Below are 13,108 nucleotides of genomic sequence, written 5' to 3'. Positions count from 1 at the left end.
TTGGTGTCACTTTTGGCAGCCTATTCTGGAATCACTCCAACATTGGTTGAATAGTCTTTGTCAGTAGTCCAGCTCAGTCTACCCACTGAGGGAAGTCCGGACAGGAACCTGGAGGCAGAGCTGACTCAGATTTCCATGGAGGGGCGCTACTTCCTGGCTCCCTCTTCATGGCTTGCTCAGCCTGCTTTCTTATGGCACCCACAATTAGCTGAGTCCTCTCAAATCAATCACAAGAAGGTGTGGTCTTGTTGGAGGACATGTAGGGGTGGGCTTTGGAGTTTCCTTGAGGCAGCTCCACCCAGTGCGGAAAAGAGCCTCCCCACTGGTGCTTGCGGAATACAGTCTCCTTCTGGCTGCCTTCAGATCAAGATGAAGAACTCTCAGCTCCTTCACCAGCACTGTGTCTGGCTGCAGGCTGCCATGAGGGTAATGGACTAAACCTATGAAGCTGTAACCCAGCCTCAGTGAGATATTTTCTTTTCTAAGAGTTGCAATGGTCATGGTGTCTCTTCACAGCAATGGAGCCCTAACTAAGAACAGTACCCAAGTAAAATGTAGTAGGAGCAACTAGAGGGAGGGTTGGAGTGATGTAGAAGACTTTGAAGAGCCAGGCAGGTGGGGTTCCCGCCAGGTCAGTCCATCAACTCTTTCAGCCAGGCGGCTCCAGAATCATGCAGAATCCATCAATGCTGTACCTCTGAGATGCCTCTGGCCCTCTCAGGCCCTGCCGCTTTTCACCTGTTGGGCCTCCACTTTCTGGACTCAGGTGCTTGTCCTTGGTCCTGGCAGGCAGGGAGCCTAGCCATTTCCTGTAGATTCTTGGCTGGTCAGCATTGTCGGCTGCTCACTGTTGGCTGCTTCTGACGTACAGCTAACTCGGTGCTTCTCCCACCACAGTCCTGCCACAGAACTGCTGGTCAACCTTCCCACATCCTAAGATGCCATCTCCAGTCACGGACAGCTTGGGTCTGGGTCCTGGGGCTCTTTGTGTTGAGTTTAATGGACACACGAGGCAAACCCTGGTTGCCCAAAGCCCTCTCTGGTCAACGCGGTCTTCACAACACAAGGTGTGGCTCCCATTCACCGCTTTAAGCGCCTGCTCTAAATCCAGCTTGCTCCTCCTTAGCCTGCCTGAAGGCACCTCCCTTCGGGGGTCCCTCAGGGCCGCTTGTCCCTGGACACAATCATTTGCCACGTCATACTCCTTGCTGGCCTTTGCCAAACAGAGAAAGAGACAAGCGTGGGACAAAAATTTAAACAATCAAAGCCAAAACATCCGAAAATGACAGATAAAGAAAACAACCAAATTTGCAAAGGAAAAAACGAAGAGATAACGGTCAAACTAGACCGAGCAGGACAAAAATAAATGTAAATATAATTTCACGTTTAGTTCATTTTCATGAAATTTTTATTAGGACCTCGGGAATAAAACATGGGAAATAATGGTTTTCTCGTTCCATTGCAGTTCCACAGAGGGGCACCGGAGGGCGCAAGATGCCGGGACTGCATTGAGCGTGGCGATTTCTTACCCTTTCCGAAGTAGGATAGTGATCTATAAGTACATGTGAAAGAGGTGCGCAATTTCTTCGCTACCCCCTGTTTAAGGAATACAACCTCCTGAAAAGCTGTTACAGGATTCAAGGTAGACCTTTGAGCAGAGCAGTGGGGAATTACCGGTACAGGCTCTTGACTCATAATGGACTTTTGTAAAGCTAACACTGGGGATGAAGGTTTTCTCAGGGCAGAGAACATCCCAATAAGGCAACAATAATGGTATAAGAACAGCTGATAATGAGTACCTTTTGCTTGCCGGCCACCGCTTTTAAGGAATTTGTAGATATCAGCTGTCACCTTCACGGCCACCCTCTGAGGTAGGCGTCACTGCCATCCCCATCTTACAGAGGAAGGAACGCGCAGCTCACCTCGGACCACGCAAGGAAGCATCGGATTCAGGCTTAGGAAGAACACGTGGGGACTCTGTGGTCCTTCCACCTGAGTTTGCCACGTGTAGCTCTCCACACTCTTACAAAGGACAACACTGGGCCGATGACACAAATCACACTCGGTAGGAAATAGACAGCAGAAAATACGCAGTAGGAAATACACAGTGTGCGTTTGAATCTGCGCCTGTCTGAAGACTGTCCCCGTCTGTCTGTCTGTGACTGTGTGAATGTGTGTCTGTCTGAGAGTGTCTATTCCTAACAAAGTGTTTTACTCTGTATTCACTGAACACCACATGGGGAAGGAGTGAGGGGATGCTTCGCAGAAATCTTCAACAGGTTAACTTGCCGACTCCAACGGATCTCAGCTGACCCAGATCGCAAACATCATTTTTTTTATCAACAGCTGTATGTTGGGTTCAGTATTTATGGTGGATATTCATTTTGTAAGATTGCTTTCAACCTCTATTCTTGCTGCTTCCAGCAAATGATTATCAGAATACACACGCATTGTTCTAGGTCAGGCATGGAGCCCAACATAAAGTAAGATTACAGCTATACATTATCTTAGGTTGTAAAAGGTGATTACCCGGCAAATCCAAAGCAAGCCAGGTTGATTGTAACATTGTTGTCTTAAAGAAGGTTGAACAAACGGGCTAAGTACACAGTAGGATAGGAGTCTGAAGTAACTTCAAAGGGCATTGTTAACTTTGTGAAGTCCAACAGAAGTCCCAATCTTCTAAAATGAGAAACTTTTTATCATGATGCATTGCCATGTTTGATGATCATATGCTTGTTGGCATTTGACTAAAAAATGCCCTCTTCCCTAAAATCCACTAAAGTGATAGCACGATGCCTACATTTTGGCCAAAGAAAGCATCTAGTTGCTGATTCTGAGGGTGCATTTATTATTTCACAGCTACTTTTTTCTATTAGCTCTGGAATAGGATTTGGGTATGAACAGGATGCTAATTCATAGACTTTGGGGGAGGGACATAGGCAGGCGTATCATATTTTGGGAAACTTGAAGTCTGAGAGGGAGCCAAGAAGCAATGAGCCACTTGGAGCAAAGCTTGGGACCCTTTGGATACATGGAATGGGTTGAACAAGGGTTCTGGTGGGGAGAGGGTTCTGAAATTGGTGATAAAACCCGAGAGTGCTTGGGGCTGCAGTGACTTGATTGGGCAACAAGCTGTATTCATAAAGGTCCTCAGCTGAGCATGGTTTCCCGCCCCCAAATCACCTATTCAAGTCACCTGGACTTTGCCGTCTCCAGATGTTGCTGGGTGGAAATTTCACATCATGAGGAAAAAGGTATTTTTCTGTGTGTGCAGCTTGCTTTTTATTGGTCATTTACTGAACTCAATGCTATGTGTGTATGCTCACATGCAAGTCCAGAAGAGCATCTGGCTTATATGGCCCCTCACTCGTTGGTTTTGCTTAACAGTGGAAGAAGGGGCTGGCAAGATGTCTCAGAAGGCAAAGATGTGTCTGCACAACCTAATACCATGAGTTTCGTTCCAGAACCTATGCAAGGGTGTCCTCTGACCTCCGCAGGCACACCATGGCATGAGTATACCCACATACGTGCACCATCACACATACTCAGAATAAATAAAATTAACTTTAAAGGTAAAAGGATGTTCTTCTCCACATTCAGTGGATTACAAATGTTCACTAGCACACGGGGAGAATTTCATCTCACCCAAAAATAAAATTCTTGAAAATAAAGAAACAAATTTGAGATAACTCAAATTTCCTAGACTGTTAATCTCCACAGGGCTGCACCTTTTCTTTTGACTCTTAGAATACAAACATCAATAGAAAAGCAGGTGGTGAGGAAGAAAACCTGACGTACAGGGTTAGTGTATATTTCTTTCCCAAGTCTTTCTGAGCAAAGTAGACTTAATGCAATACAGCTGACATCCTTGAGGAAAACGGTATCGTTGTCTCTGGTAAAGTTGCCCCTCCTCCATAGAGTACTCCACGAATGGGGTGAAAGGTGTTTTCAATCCAGAAGGAGGAGTCCCAGGAGAAAGCTTAAGGGAAAACAAAGAAGAAGCAAACAATATCTAGAAATGTCCACCTCTTGATGATACAGCGGGGGGGAGGGGGGGAGGGAGGTACGGACTATCAGGTTCCAGTCTGCTACAAGTTTTAATGACAAGAAAGACTCTAGCCTGTTTCCTCTCCTTTGTTTTTTATGTTGTTATGTAACATTCGGCTTGTCTTAATAGGTTGAATGGGAACCTCTAAGAAGTTTCTTGGAAAGAAGGGACGCGACTGTGAAAGGCACTGGAAAAGCTACCCGGGTGCTGTTGAGGAATTAACACATCCGTGATACCCCAGGCAGGGCTCTGGCATTCCTCACAGAAATTGTGCAATCTCGGGCTAGTCTGAACAAAGAGTTAGAGGGGCTGGCGAGATGGTTCAGTGGTTAAGAGCATGTACGGCTCTTCCAGGGGACCCAAAGTTGGCTCCCAAGCAGCAACATCAGGAGGCTCACAACTGAATGAAAAAAACGAACTAAAAGGAGGACACTACTCCTAAAGGGTGGAATTTTTAATTATAGATTTAAGAGAGAAAGCAGCAAGGGGAAGAGTCCGGGCTGAACATGGCCAGCAGCCTAAACCTGACCATGAGAGGATGGGGGGAAAGGAGAGCAAGGGAGGAGCCACAGACCAAGAGAGGCCACCTGGGCCAGGAGACCAAGAGACTGAGTTATATAGGGATCTGGTGGAAGTGGGGGGATTGGGAGGAGCCCAGTCCCTCCAGGGGAGGGGTTTAGGGTAGGGGGCAAATACTGGGAAGGAGCAACCATACTGAGTGTCACATGCCACAGTTGTTGAGACCTAACAACCACGTGTGACTCCACCCCCATGGACAGAGAACACCTGAACTTACATGCACATGAACCTGCAAATAAACAAGGAATGTCCATGGGATGTGGTCAGATGAAAATTGGATGCTTCTTCATAGCTCACTTTCACAAAAAAAAAAAAAAATGGTGCCACCCTTCTTCCCTTCTTCTCCTCCTACTCTTCCTTCTTCCTTCTTCTTCTTCTTCTTCTTCTTCTTCTTCTTCTTCTTCTTCTTCTTCTTCTTCTTCCCCTTCTTCTTCTTCCCCTTCTTCTTTCTTCTTCCCCTTCTTCTTCCCCTTCTTCTTCCCCTTCTTCTTCCCCTTCTTCTTCTTCTTCTTCTTCTTCTTCTTCTTCTTCTTCTTCTTCTTCATCTTCTTCTTCCCCTTCTTCTTTTTCTTCTTCTTTTTGTTCATCTTCTCAGAGGTGTTCTTGGATCTGTGCTGCCTAAGTCAATGATTCCCAACCGTCAACCAGATCACGTTGGAAAGTACTAATGTCTGGCTCCCAATTCCAGGCTTTATAATTTAATCAATATGAAGAGCAACACAGGCATGAGAGGCACTTTCTAAATTAATCTTTCTATATTGTGATATTTGTAGATACACATGTGGCTGTAAAAAAAAATACCAAGTGACTGTTTGCATGCTTTATTCTAATTCCTTTAAAATAAGGAGTGAGACAAGAATGCCAGCTCTCAGTGTTTTTACTCAAAAGAGTGTTCAAAGTATTAGCTGAAGCAATATAAAAAGATGAGAAGAATAAAGCAGAAAAAGAAATCAGAATATCTCTGTTTTGAAAATGGCATGAGGCTGTACTTAAAAAGATCCTTAAAACTCAACCAAAAAACCCTTAGACCTGATAAATACTTCCAACAAAGTCAACCTACAAAAGCCAGAAGCTTTTGATTACCAATAACAAACCCGATGAGAAAGAAACCAGGGGGATATTTTATCTAAAAATAAATATCAAAAAATCAAACAGCTCTTTCCATCCTGCACCAAGCCATGAACATCGCTTGGGACAACTGGCACAAGCACCACAAGACAGGGGCCGAGAGAAAAGGAAATGGAAGTATGAGCTGGGACGGCCTGCTGCCGACACCAAGCATGGCCCTCACCGCATACAAATACACACAGTCCGAGTTCGGAGGCGGGAAGGAGTACCGTGCCCTCAGATTGGATATGGGGAATTCCTGGGGCTCCGCGTGTTGTACTCAAACGAGAATCATTGATGTTGTGTGCAACGCATGCAATAACGAGCTTGTCCGCACCAAGACCCTGGTGAAGAACTGCGTTGTTCTTATTGACAGCACACCATACCGACAGTGGTACAGGTCCTCCTGGGTCACAGGAGGGGGCCAAGCTGACTTCTGAGGGGGAAGAGATCTTAAGCAAAAAGTGGTCAAAGAAAATTCGGAAGAAATAAGATCACAGAAAAAAGAGCCCCAAATTCAGTAGGCTTCAGTAGGAGCAGTTCCAGCACAGCAAGCTATGAGATTCCATCTTTTTTTTAACTTTATTCCAAAAATGTGAAGATTTAAAGTTTTTGAACATCTTTTATAAGTGCCTCATTATCTAAACATCAAGATCTGGCAAACAAGAGCAGCAGAAGAATCAACAACAACAACAAAAAGTGCAAGTAATCTTGTTGAAGAAAGACATAAATATTTCCACCAAAATATGGCCAAACCATATATTATATATTAAGTGATTATTCACCATGATCAAGTGTTATTCACCTTATAGACACGGTTAATCAACAGGCACATAACCTTATTAAACTTTCAGGTAAGACATAAATAATATGTATCAAAAAGGAAGAAAATAGTTGTAAAGAGAAGTGAAAAAAATAATATCAGCAAGAAAATTATTTTTCCTCCTACAACCTAACTCTTCTGAAATCTGGAACTGAACTAAGTGAGAATTTACAGCTACGTCTGGAATACAGAAATTCATCAATAAAATACACTTATTTTATTGTGTACTTCTCATTTTAAAATTCATTTTATTATTTGTGTGTGTGCCCGCATGCAAGCATGTATACATGTGTGTGCTTGCATGCATGTGACTGTCTGTACCTCCAGAAGCCAGAAGAGGGCAGAAGATCCGAGGAAGCTGGAGTTACAGACAGTTGTGAAGTGGGTGCTGGGAACTGATTTCTGGTCCTCTGAAAGAGCAACACATTCTCTTTAACCCTGAGGAGACTTCACTGACCCCAAATCTTTCTCTTTTTAATTTTTCCTTTATTTTTGAGATTATAGTATAATTACATCATTTCCCTCTTTTTCTTCCTCCTTCGAAACACTTTTATAAACCTGTCCTTGATCTCTGTAAAATTCACGGTCACTTTTTTTCATTGATTGATGTTGCATGGATATACGTATATACATATAGTTCTAAATGTAACCTGCTCAGTCTGTATAACGTTACTTATATGTATGTTTTCAAGGCTGGCCATTTGGTATTGGATAACTAATTGGAATTCCCCGGGGAAGACTATTTATCCCAATTTCTGCATCGCTTGGTTGCACCTACTTTATCGTGTGGTATTGAGAACTTGTAGTTTTTTCCAAGTCCATTTTTCCATGTCTATTGTTGTCCTTGTTCAGCTCATAGTTAGGCAGTCATGCTAGTGAGACTTTATGAGCACAGCGTCTGACATTACCAGGTCTCACAGCAAAGTCCCTGATCCTCTAGCTCTTACAATCTTTCCACTTCCTCTTTGGAAATGTTCCTCGAACCTTAGGAGTATTGTAGATGTAGCCATTGGAACTAGGAGCCACAACTACTCTGCATTCTGATTGGCCGTGGCTTTCTGTAAAGCTCTCCAGATGTTGCAAAGAGAGGATTCTCTGATGAAGGGTGAGGACTGTACATATCTGTGGGTGTAATGACCAATATTTAGACTGTAGCTGGAGATGGTGCCAGTTTAGTAAAGTGATGATTATAGGGTCTCCTCCAAAATTTGTGGCTCCATTAACCCTATGTTGGCGGGGTTTCCAGCACCAGGAACAGTTTTCCTCTTGTTACTAGGGTCTTATATCCAAGTAGAGAGTAGTTGGTTACCATCAAGGTATGTGTGCTGTTACTGCACTCTTGAAGTTATCATGCCATGCTGGTCACTGTGTTTTGTGGGTATCATAGCTGGGTAGGACTGTTGGTTGTTTCTCTCCTTTGGTGGAAGATTTTATGGTGTCTTCTGGTAGCTGGACTTCATAATACTTTCAGAATGAACTGGGTTACATCTGAAACCTTATACAAAAGGAAGTTGGAACAGAGAGAAGAGGGAATCAGGGGAGAAGGAGACAGGAGAGAAGAGGGAAGAGGAGGAAGGAGAAAAGGAGGAGGAAAAGGTGAAGGATAAAGAAAAGGATGAGGAGAGAGGAAGTAAGGAAGGAGGGAAAGAAAAAGATGAAGAGAAAGAGAAGGAGGAATAAGAGGAAGAGGAGGAATAAAAGGAGGAGGAGGAGGAGGAGGGAAAACAGATTCTTTATTACTAGGGTCTATTGGTAAGGACAAACTAAAAACAAACCAGGAACTTTTTATCATCCTTTTCAACCAGAGATTTCCCCCTCCACTTCAGAGTTGGAGGGACCATCACAAGCAGGATTCTAAGAGCTGTTGTAGAGAAAAGAAAGAAAAACTAAGATGAAGAATTTATAACCCCCATTTTTCCTCCTACATCTGAACGAACTTCTTCAACCGGCTCTGCCTAACAGTGCCCACTGCTATGTCCAAGGGTCACTTGGAGATCAAACCAGGGGACCCCAGAGCAGAAAATAGTGGGAAGATTGCCACCACGACAATAGTAATTGAGTCCTGGTCTTTGCACAATCCATCTGCTGCTGTTCACTTTTGAAGCAAATCTCTTGATGTTTCATGACTGCATTGAGTGGGAAAAATAAGGATATGTCTTCACCCAACATTACCACAGAATCACAACCTCTCACAATCGGTCTTCTTGCCACTGTTATTTTTTTTTTTAATCTATATGTTTTGCCTGCACGCGTGTGTACCACTTATGTGACTGGTTCCCATGGAGGAAGCATCAGATGTCCTGAAACGAGCTACAAATGCGTGTGAACTACCATGTGGGTTCTGGGAGTCAAACTTGGGCTGTCTGGAAGAACAGCAAGTGTTCTTAACCTCTGAGTCATTTCTCCGGTCCTAAATCAGGTACATCTTAGAAAACCCAAATGTTTCTATGTCTCTAGAAACTTTAGATCACCCTAGTTTGGTTACGCTTTCTTAAATTCTGCCCCTCCGTTTTTGTATTTGTGGATTAAGATGAAACAAAACAAAATTGGAAAAACTTCTTGACACAAACATATCCTTTAGTTGATAGTCACCACCGAAACTGGATGAGCCCTGCGTTTCAAAAGGCAGCTGCCTGCTTCCCCTCAGTGGCTGCACATTAATTACTGGGTCCAATTGAAGTTTGCATGCTAGAAAGCTCCAAGTACTTGAACAGCAGACCTTTATCTCTGCCTCCTCCGCGCTAAGCGGCTCTGACCAGTGACTGCTTCAGAACTTAGTGGCTCCAACACAAAACAAACTCCAGCTCATCTACATTTTCGGGTCTAGCTTTGATGAGGACCTTAGGGACCAGTGGGAACGCTGCTTGTGGATGGGATTCCCGGGAGAGAAGGGCCTGCTGAGTCCTGACATAAAACACCCTGAAGGGATTCCTCTGCTCTTTGGATTTTGTGGTGGATTTTGAACGACGATGCTGATAAAGACAAAATTCCCATCACGAGCTAAACGGGATCCCCGAAACGGAGGAAACGTGAGCTTCTGAGAACCACATCCAGCTGTCTTTGAGTGGAGGCTCCATCAATGCAGAGGGCACGCAGCCAAGCAGGTCTTCTAAATGTGTCGGGATGTGACCCCTTCTAAAGACGCTTTCCCCTCTCTGTCTGATTCTGAAGGAACAATCAGCTATCTAGCCTTAGTCATCAGACACCACTGTGTCTGAGTCTGGCTTTCATCGTTCCCCCGGACGATTCAGCCTCTTGAATAGCCTGTTCTGTCTTGGTTTAGCACAGAGGTGAGTTGCATCAATACTGGGCGTTCTCTCTCACGGCAGCTTTGACGCTACATAGAGAAGCTAAAACCTTCCATGAGTCGAATCTAAGCCCCCGGGAGCCCCAGGGTACCAGCCAGGCATGTCTGACATAGTAGCACTTGTTTCAACTCGTCGCGTCTTTCACTGCAATGTGGAACTTGTTTAGTTATGCAAGAATTTTCACTGGAAAAGGGAGAGTTTAGCCCTGACATCACAGGGGCTGCTGTGGTTACTTTCTGTGAGTAGGGCTCTGAGATGGCTTTGGTCCTCTGAAGACTTGGTCCCCTTCAGGAGTCCCAGTTTTGCTTCTGGTTACTAACTGAGAATGTTTGACCTTTCCTTTGTGGCTTGATTCTCAAGCTGATGAGGAAGAGAAAGGCACTGTCTATGTTTTGTTTGTTTGTTTGTTTGTTTGAATTGCTTTCTTTTTAATTTCCTCTGTTTTTTTTTTCTCCACTCCAAAAACAAGGAAGGGGGAGGTGGATTGCAGTTGTAAGTTCATCTTTACTAGAGGAACCCTGAGTTACCTTTCATTGAAAAAAAAAAATCTCAGCTTGAAATAATTGTACATCAAAGTATGTTTATTATGGGAAAATTAAATGAAGAGATTTTAAGAAAAGGAAAGTGAAACATGCAATTTTTTTCCGTCAATGCTGGGTATTGGACGGTGCCCGATGCTGCCCCTAGATGCCCAGCATCCTCATGTTACCCTAGCAATCAGTTTTTAAAAAATTTCCCCAAAACACCTAGCTAAATTGCTTTAAGAAAGTGTTGTTCCAGATTAAGTAAAAAGAAACATGCAAGCACGAGGAGAAGAAGGGAGAGAGGCAGAGACAGAAACAGACAGAGACACACAGAGAGAGACAAAGACAGAAACAGAGGAGGGAAGAAGTGAGGAGAGAGGAAATGAAGGAGGGAGGGAGAGAAGGAGGAGGAGGCATGTGTCCCAGGCTGCCTTCAAACTCATGAACTGCCTCAGCCTCCTGAGGGCTGGGACTACAGGCCTGCACCACCGTACCAGGATAAAACAAATGTTGTTGTTTTTTTTTTTTTTTTTTTTTTTTTTTTTTTTTTTTTTTTTTTTCTTATCAGTTACATTTTATTAACTCTGTATCCCAGCCGTGTCCCGCTCCCTCATTCCCTCCCAATCCCACCCTCCCTCATCTCCACCGTGCCCCTTTCCAAGTCTGCTGATAGGGGGGGACCTCCTCCCCATTCATCCGATCCTGTTTTATCAGGTATCTTCAGGACTGGCTGCGAAGCCCTCCTCTGTGGCCTAACAGGACTGCTCCTCCCTTGGGGGGGGGGTGGGGAGGTCAAAGAGCCAGTCATTGAGTTCCTGTTAGAAATAGTCCTTGTTCCCCTCACTATGGGAAACCAATAAAACAAATGTTTTTAAAACACAATGCAGAGAAGCCAGGCCTTGAAAATCTTTTCTATTTCTTCAGTAGCTTCTACCACTATCAGTCTTTGTGTTCCTTGACCGTTGAGAATTTGGAGCAGCCTGCTGGCCAGGCAAGATCAGTCTCTCCCGTTCTGCCTAGCTCTCATTGATGAGAGAGCTTTCCCTTGAATGGTCTAAACCCCTTTCAGTTTCCCTTTTTGAGCTATACTGCGTATCAACCTCAGTCTCAGATATAGCAAATTTAATACTCCTTCTTTTCTAATATCCTAACTTATCTTCTACTTCAGGCCTCCGTATCACCCAAGAACAAGAGGTTAATCCATCACTGCAGAGTTTAGACACACTCTCCCGGTGGTGGGTCACTTGGTCTGAATCATCATCTGCTTATTCAGGCCTCCCCTGAAGCATGCCTGCTCTTTTCTCTATTGACTTCAGCTGTCTTGGTGACTCTTACAACCTGGTGAGCCTGAGATTCCCAGTTCACCTCACTCTCCCCTCAGCTCCTTACTTTCTTTGAGGTGCCTGAGATGAATGTCCCCGCACAATGCTGGGGAGAGTGATTATCAACAGAGCTGCATTTCCCTGAAGCTCTGGTTGCATAGGTCTCTGTGGGGTCTTCCAGGCCTGCGTCAGGACCTTTTAGAACTACAGCAAAAGGAAAGCTGAAGGCTGAGGACTAGAGAAGTCAACCTCCTCTTTCTGTGAGCCCACAGCAGGCAGGTAATCTCAAAGGAAAGTATTCTTCCTGGCTGAACACATTCAGTTCCTAGATTGAGGCTGTAGGACTCCAGCAAACAGCCAAGGCACCCAGAGCTTAGGAACGACTGACTGCTGTCTTTGCCTCTCCCATGATGCAGTATTTTCCCTATGCAAACGTGGCCTTGCATGTATCAGTGCCCTGGTCTCTAACAGCCATAAAAGGGACAACAGAACGAGCCTAGGGAGAGAGGTCAAGTTGGCACAGCCTGTAGCCACCATGGGAGTCTGCAGGGAATGAGAGTGCCCAGGCTTCAAGGCCCAAAGCCCTTGGATCACATCCCATCATTTTAGTGACTTTTCAAGGCATACATTGAAAGACAAAATCATAATGACTTACAAGATATCACCAGAAATGTAAATCTCAAGTTCAGGACTCCTTTTTATTTAATTAATCTATGTATCCAGACTGTAGTTTCCACTTTTTACTCTCCTCCCAGTCCTTCCTCCCTTCACTCACATCCTTCAGAAAAGGGAAGACCTAGTGTGGATACCAACCAGCCTTGACATATCAAATTGCAGTAAGACTATGCACATCTCCCACTGAGGCTTGACAAGGCAGTCTAGTAGGAGGATAGGGTCCCAAAGGCAGGTGACAGAGTCAGAGACAGACCCTGTTCCTGCTGTTAGGAGTTTCACATGAATACCAAGCTGCACAATTGTTACATATATGCAGAGGGCCTAAGTCAGTCTCATGCATGCTCCCTGTTTGCCAGTTCAGTGTCTGTGAGCCCCTATGAGCCCAGGTTAGTTGATTCTGTGGATTTTCTTGTGGTGTCCTGATCCCTTTGGCTCATACAATCCTTCCTCCTTCTCTTCCACATGATTCCCCAAGCTCCACTTAATGTTTGGCTGTGGGTCTCCGCATCTGGATCCATCCGTTGCTGAGTGAACTCTCTCTGATGATGGATATGCTAGGTTCCTGTCTGCAAGTGTAACAGAATATCATCAACAGTGTCAGGAGTGGGCTCCCTCTCATGGTATAGGTCTCAAGATGGAGACCATTGGTTGGCCACTCCCTTAATTTCTACTCAATCTTTTACCCCAGCACATCATGTAGGCAGGACAAATTGTAGGTCAAA

At 44.6% G+C, this 13,108-nt stretch overlaps 1 pseudogene; it reads left to right on the top strand.

Annotated features, from left to right (window-relative positions):
- Nucleotides 1–5,805: 5,805 nt before the first annotated feature.
- On the top strand, nt 5,806–12,267 carry LOC110548297 (small ribosomal subunit protein eS8-like; annotated as a pseudogene).
- Nucleotides 12,268–13,108: the final 841 nt, after the last annotated feature.

This window comes from Meriones unguiculatus, chromosome 16, assembly GCF_030254825.1.
Source record: "Meriones unguiculatus strain TT.TT164.6M chromosome 16, Bangor_MerUng_6.1, whole genome shotgun sequence".
NCBI classification, from domain to species: domain Eukaryota; kingdom Metazoa; phylum Chordata; class Mammalia; order Rodentia; family Muridae; genus Meriones; species Meriones unguiculatus.
Note: the sequence above shows the minus strand (reverse complement) of the source record. Positions and strands in the feature narration are given on the sequence as shown.